The sequence below is a fragment of the Pinus tabuliformis genome, chromosome 3_2 (genome assembly GCF_031772625.1).
Source record: "Pinus tabuliformis cultivar Carrire ecotype Pingquan chromosome 3_2, CPIR1, whole genome shotgun sequence".
Classification (NCBI taxonomy): Eukaryota; Viridiplantae; Streptophyta; class Pinopsida; order Pinales; family Pinaceae; genus Pinus; species Pinus tabuliformis.
Genome location: NC_142302.1, coordinates 958,828,264 through 958,835,529, shown reverse-complemented (window position 1 = coordinate 958,835,529; position 7,266 = coordinate 958,828,264).

Below are 7,266 nucleotides of genomic sequence, written 5' to 3'. Positions count from 1 at the left end.
ATGTTGGCTCTGATTATATTATGACCCCTTAGGCTCCTATATATAGAAAGGAGGTCTTCTCATTTGTATCATCCAAGAATTGTTCATTTGTGTAATGTAAAGGAGGTTGCCCCCTCAAAGAGGCTGAATTCTAAGGTGTTTATCTCTCTTTTCTATCTTATTGTGAGCTAGTTTCATAACTAATTAATTGGGTTTATAATATTAATAATCCCTTGGGTTTATAATATTAATCTCTTAGGTTTATTAATGCCTTGGATTTACAGTATTTAATCCCTTGGGCTTATAATATTAATTCCTTGGGTTTATTAATCTTAGGGTTTATATTCTAATGATTTAATATTAATCCTATGGTTTAATGTTATTCCCTTAGGTTTATAATCCCTTAGGTATGTAATATTAATCTCTTGGGTTTATAATATTAATCGTATGATTCAATGTTTATTTTAGGGTTTATAATATTAATCTATGGGTTTATATCCCTTGGGTTTAATATTAATCCTAAAGTTTATAATATTAATCTTAGTATTTATATTCCTAGGGTTTAATGTCATTCCTTGGGTTTTTAGTATTAATCCCTTGAGTTTATTTATATTGTTTGGTCTTATAGTATTAATCATAAGGTTTATAATATTAATGTTATGGTTTAATGTTTAGGGTTTATAATATTTACTTTAGGGTTTATATCCCTTAGGTTGTAATATTAATCTATTGTGTTTAATATTATTTCTTTTGGTTTTTAGTATTAGTGCTTCGGGTTTATAATATCGATCCCTTAGGTTCATTAATCTAAGGGTTCATATTCCTTGAGTATAATATTATTCATAGAGCTTAATATAAATGTCATGGGTTTATAATAGTAATACCTTGGATTTATTAATCCTTAAGATTTATTAATATTTTTTAATACGAGGCTTTATAATTTTAATCATAGCTTTTAATACTAATCCATTGTGTTTATGAATCTTAGAGTTTATATTCCTATCTCATTAACATTAATCCTAGGGTTTAATATAAACCCCTTAGGTTTATTAGTGGCTTGACTTTATAATACTAACAATCTATTGGGTTTATTAATCCCTTCTTTTTTAATATTCATCCCATAGGTTTATAATATTAGTAATCTCTTGGGTTTATTAATCATTTGCATTTATAATATTACTCTCTTGTTTTCTTAATGTTAATCCCTTGGGTTTATCAATCCCTTAGGTTTATAATATTAATACCTTGAGTTTAATATTATTCCCTTGAGTTGATAATACATCACGTTTATAATATTAATCTCTTGAGTTGATTAATCACTTGGATTTATAGCATTAATCCCTTTGGTTTATAATATTAATCATATGGTTTATAATGTTAATATGAGGGTTTGTATTCCTAGGGTTTAATGTTATTTCCCTTGGTTTATAATATTGATCTTAGGTTTTTAATATTAATCCTAGAGCTTATATTCCTAAGGTTTAATATTAAGCCTCAGGTTTATAACATTAATATCAAGGTCTAATACTAATCAATTCACTTTATAATCTATTGGGTTTATTAATCGCTTCAGTTTATATTATTAATCCTAAGATTTATAATATTAATATTAGGGCTTAATGTTCATTTTAGGATTTATAATATTTACCATAAAGTTAATATTGTTTCCTCAAATTTATAAATCTTTAGGTTTAATAGTCCTTTGATTTATAATATCAATCCCTTATGCTTAGATAATTAATTCATTAGATGTAATATTATTCCCTTTTAAAATATGTTGAGTTTATAATATTAATAATCAATTTAATTAATAATATGAATAATCAAATATTTATTATATTAATATTAATGTCAATAATATTATCATATTATTATAATATAATAATTATTATTATAAATAATGCTTATACCTATTATATTATTATCATAATTATAATATAACCATGATAGTATTTATATTAAATTTATACTTTTAAGGTTTATGAATATGTATAATCACATTTTCTAATATAATTTTTGATATACATATATTAATATAATAACAATGTAAATGTTACTTCAAGATATCTAGATTGGTAAATTTAATACCTATCAAACCATTATGACTCCATTCCTTATATTCGAAATTTACAAGTTTGACTCATGTCGCATGCTCTCTTTCGTGAGAGTAACCTGCCCACAGTTGACTCGCCTATCAGATGACTATTGAACAGGGAATTTCAATTTTGTTTAATGAAGACGGGATATATCAAAGTCGTCATTGAGAAAGATTGGAAATAATCGGTACACATACTAGCGCGGTTCAATAAATGGGAAGTACTTCTAACAAAAGCAAAAGATATTAAGAGCCAACGTCTCTGTTTATATGTTGTTTGATTTAAATGTACTGTGGTACAGATCTAGAAATAATGCAACTTGGCCGCTTTCTTTTCAAAGAAGGAAAAAAAACAAAATCACTCAAACAGTGTGAAATTGACATAAAACTTTCACTCATTTAAAAACAAGCTGCTCCTATTGTCAAAACACACCAGTTCGCGTTTGCGGTCAAATTACCCATTAATTGTTGGATACCAATTTTTTTCCAATTTTAATTTAAAGATTCACATCCAGTTTGCACACATGGATACAGACGGTGAAAAGACAAAACCAGCGTCATTGACGAACCATGGACCCATCCCTGACAGGAAGGGGGGTAGATGTCGCTCTTCCGTTCCCGACCACTAGAAATGATCGCCCGTTAAAATCTCAAGGAATATTAGTCAACTTTCCAGATTTATAAAATATTCAACTATGGCAAAGTATCTGAAACTTAAAATCGCAACTATTCAAGGACACTGACTTCCATACTCTCCATTCAATGCAGGGTTACCATCAGAAGATCCATTGACAGTACTACGATATCAGTTTTTTTGTGATACTTTTAGCTCAGTATGGATGGAATTTGAAGGGATATCAGGCTTTTGTGTGATACTTTGAGGTAGTATGGATGGAATTTGATGGGAGTAAAATTAAAAGTTAAAATTTTTCCATATTGTGAATATGTTTTGTTATTGAAGTGTAATTTTGATAAATTTTTTTTTGTAAGAATAATTTTTTTTTTTTTTAATTTTGATAATTTGAAATAGGTTTTTTAAATTTGAAATTTTTACTCTCCATTAGTTTAGTTTTAATATTGTAGACTGTCATTATATATATGTTTTGTTATTGAAGTGTAATTTTGATAATTTGAAATAGGTTTTTTAAATTTGAAATTCTTACTCTCCATTAGTTTAGTTTTTAATATTGTAGACTGTGATTATATATATGTATCTGTGGAAAAATTTGGAATTTAAAATTTAGTTTAGATGTAAAATATCAATTTGATTATAAATATTTGTTTTTATTATTAGCATTATACAGTTTACACATAATAAATTGTTAAATTTTTTTATATTAAGCAAAATTATGTGTAATCTTTGTTAAAAAGGTTATATTTCTGAAGCACTCAAAACCACACTTACCTAGCTATTGGCATCGAGCAAAATTGAGAAGAATGCCTCCTCTTATTTGGTGGTGAGTTCCTACTGGAGTAAAAGGGATTATAAGACCCGATTCAAAGCTTTCGCTATTAAATTTTTCAAAAACGTATTAATTCTGTAATGGTGGTATGCTAAAGCATCTTAACTGTTTTTGTTAAAAATTCTGTGAATCTAGATTTATTAGTAGAATTGGGATGCATACTGTTTTGCTTTGTTACAACTTCCCAACATTTATTTGCGGAAAGAAAAGTATTAATGATAAGAAGAAAATCAATCACAATCATGGTTGGAAAAAAAAAATTGTTGTAATAAGAAAATCAATCACAATTATATAATAAAATCAGAAAATACAAATCTTATTTTTAAAAAATTGAACATTTACATTGTGAAACTATTTATTTAAGTATATGAAAAAAATCTCCTTATGCCAACAATGTGCATGTGTAAATAATTTTGAACAGATGTGTGTTCAGCAAGATCTGTCGAGACGCTACCTTTTAACTTGTAAGACCGCCATTTAAAAGTATGACAGGTAGATATATAATTATTGGAAGTCAAATTTACGGGTCTAGGTTTATTCTTTTTACCTGGTCACTTTTTGAAGTTTTGAAAATCTTATTCACAATCAAATACATTGGAAGAAAAAAAGTGACATCAAATTCCAGGGTTAACTGGAACTGCGATTCTCTGATAAAACCCACAAAAAATAAATCGCGTCCAGGGAAATCGAGCGGAAGGACGTTCATTGAATCTTAGCCATCAGATTGCAGGTTCAAATGCAGTCCCTGTGTGAGCGTCCTAGTACAACTGCATCCACTCACTGCCATCCCACAAAATTACTAACTAGATGTTGGGAGATTTGATGTTGGGGGATGTAAATGTAGAAACAGGCTAGATAATTCATGATTTAGGTTTTGTTCATAATATATTAACATTATACATTTAGGATGTTGGATTTTCATATTCTTTTTATTGGAAATAGATCAAGTGGATTAACGGTCATTTTTGGACCACTCATAATAATAATAGTTTGGAAATTTAGTAAAACCAAGAATTTTGGTGTAACTAAAACCTGACATGGTATAGGACTTAGACTAACCCTGCTCTAAAATCGACCTTAAAAATTCTTAAATAAGTAATGATAATAGTTTGAAAAAAAAAACCAAACCTAAAAAAAATATGAAATTGTTTAAGATATAGATCTCAATGTCGGTAGAAAGTTGTCCTACGCGTTTGAGATAGATTAACCAGTTTCGCCATTTGGCCCCGCCTCAAACTGTACACAACGGTGGGGAAGGGTGCGAAGGATACACAACTAGATCTGTCGTTTCGTATGAAACAACAAATTGTAGAGTATCACCATATAAATGCTGAGTCAGGGAAAACATATAACTTTTCACTGCTACATAAACAAATAGGAAAGAGTCGTTATCTATTACTGTTAAAACGTACGAAGCCAAGCCATGGCCAGTATCTACCATGTTAGACTTTAAACTATCAATGCTATCAGTGGCTGTCAGATATCACGAAATTGCAATGATAAGACATGACGTGTAGAAAGCTTGTTTCAGAACGTGAATTTAATAGAAGACAATCTGGCGACAACAGTCCTTTTGGGAAGAATGTCAACAGGGCTCATATTCAGTGCACTCTACCGATTTAATAACGCTTCTAAACTCATTTCAAGGTTTATTTGTATATATGGTTAGACATGTAATCTAAACATGCTATTTTAAATTTTTTTGGGTTACATTATTATATATATATGTGGAAATATATATATATATATATATTTATATATGGTCAAAATTTATAAATATTGTCAAAAATTTTATTAACACAATCTGTGGATGATGGAAGTCTTTAGCCAGGAAATAGAGGATTGTTCTTAGCAAGGCAACATATGAGTCTTAGACGGAGGAGAGACCTTAAAATCTAGTCAGCTTAAGACTAGTGTAGTCTAAGCTGAGATGTCATCCAAAGTGAGTTTGATAAGTAAAACACAAACAAAAAAATTACAAATATTAATAAGAGTTTTCAAAAAAATAAACATATTAACATATTAAAAATAAAATTGTAATTGTATAAACTTATAATTCAAGTAATAATTACATAGTTAAATATGATAATAATTACATAGTTGTATGGTAATATCTTAATGTCATATTAATGTTAAAGTTAACTAACCCATATGTATTTGTCATTATCCATATAAAATTGATTATGACATTGTCCTAAGTGAGACCCTACACCGAATCTAGTGATAGTAAGCATACATATAAAGTTAGCAAATATTTTGCACATGACGTGCATGATATGACGGCTAGGGCGGATGGCTTTCGCACTCCCTAGCCGTGTTCGATTCCTATGGAGGCATTCATTGAGGCCACCCTTGCTACGGTGATATTTGTAACGGCTATGCCATAAAAAATTCTGCTGGCTTCGGCCATATTGATTGTAAAAATCTGTGGGCTTCCGCCATATGATGATTTCTCTCTGAGAAAGTTAATAAATATTTTAAATAAACAAATAAAATTAAGATTTTTACTTTCAAGATCCTTAAAATGATTTAAAATACGTATAATTTTCTTTTGAAATGTTTTACTTATTAGTTTTTTATTAGGTTTCTTTATAAAAAAATACAATACATAAACCTTTAAACTTTCAAAATCACCCAAATAAATAATAAAAAAAATCTGAACTCATTTCGTCATTACCTACTTATCATCTCATAAATAACCACTAAAAGTATAAAAAACCAACCATATAATAAAAAAAACATAAACTCATATTAATAAATATAGATATTAAATTATTTACTATATATAAATATTAATTTATTTAAAAAATTATATATCAATTTTGATTTTTAATAATTAATTATAAATATAATAATAATAGAACAATATATAAATTAAGTACCACAAAATATTAAAATAAATTTATTTTATTTTTTTATTTATAAATAAAAGGTTTGATTTACCTTTTATCACATATTACTTTATTCTGATTTTGCCAATATAGAAAGAAGTATTAGTCTGGTGAGAAATCTTTCTAAGAAAATAGGTAGGCTTTTTTCAAGAGTGAGGTTGCTTTGTATTAAACTATCCATATTTATATTAACTCAAGAGTACTTTTCTAAGTCTCCAAACTATTACAATAATAATAAGCAAAACATTAAAATTCATCGCATCATTCACCGAAATTTAAATATAGATACAAAAAACAATACTCATTCTCTCCAACCATCCTAGATAATCCCTATTAAAAATTTAACAATCTATATCCCATTGTACACAAAAGGGTATTTAGTTTGATATTTCAACCACAACATAAAGAATTAACTTTAGATTTTTAGTTTTATAATCTGCTTTGGGATTGTTTCTATGGTTAAAACTAATGAAGTCATGGCCCATACCTTCCAATTTAGGGTATCGATCTCATAAGCGGCCGTGATGAATCACTGTATTGCAATAATAATTCTATGGTTTGCTTGAATATATGAAAAGAGACAATCTAGCAGAAGGTCCTGCATTGTCTTATAATAGTATCAGCGGGTACAATACATACACTGTACCAATCGAATAACTGGTTTGTTGCTGCAGATGATTAGACAAGCCAAACCAAGTATGGTACAACGTCGGTTCATGACTTGATTTTAGTTAGAAAAAAATTGCCTCCGTGCATGATTGGAATATATTATAAAAAAAATTGTTGAAAGTAAAGTAAAATTATCGCATGATGGTATAATGTTCATCCATAAGTAGAA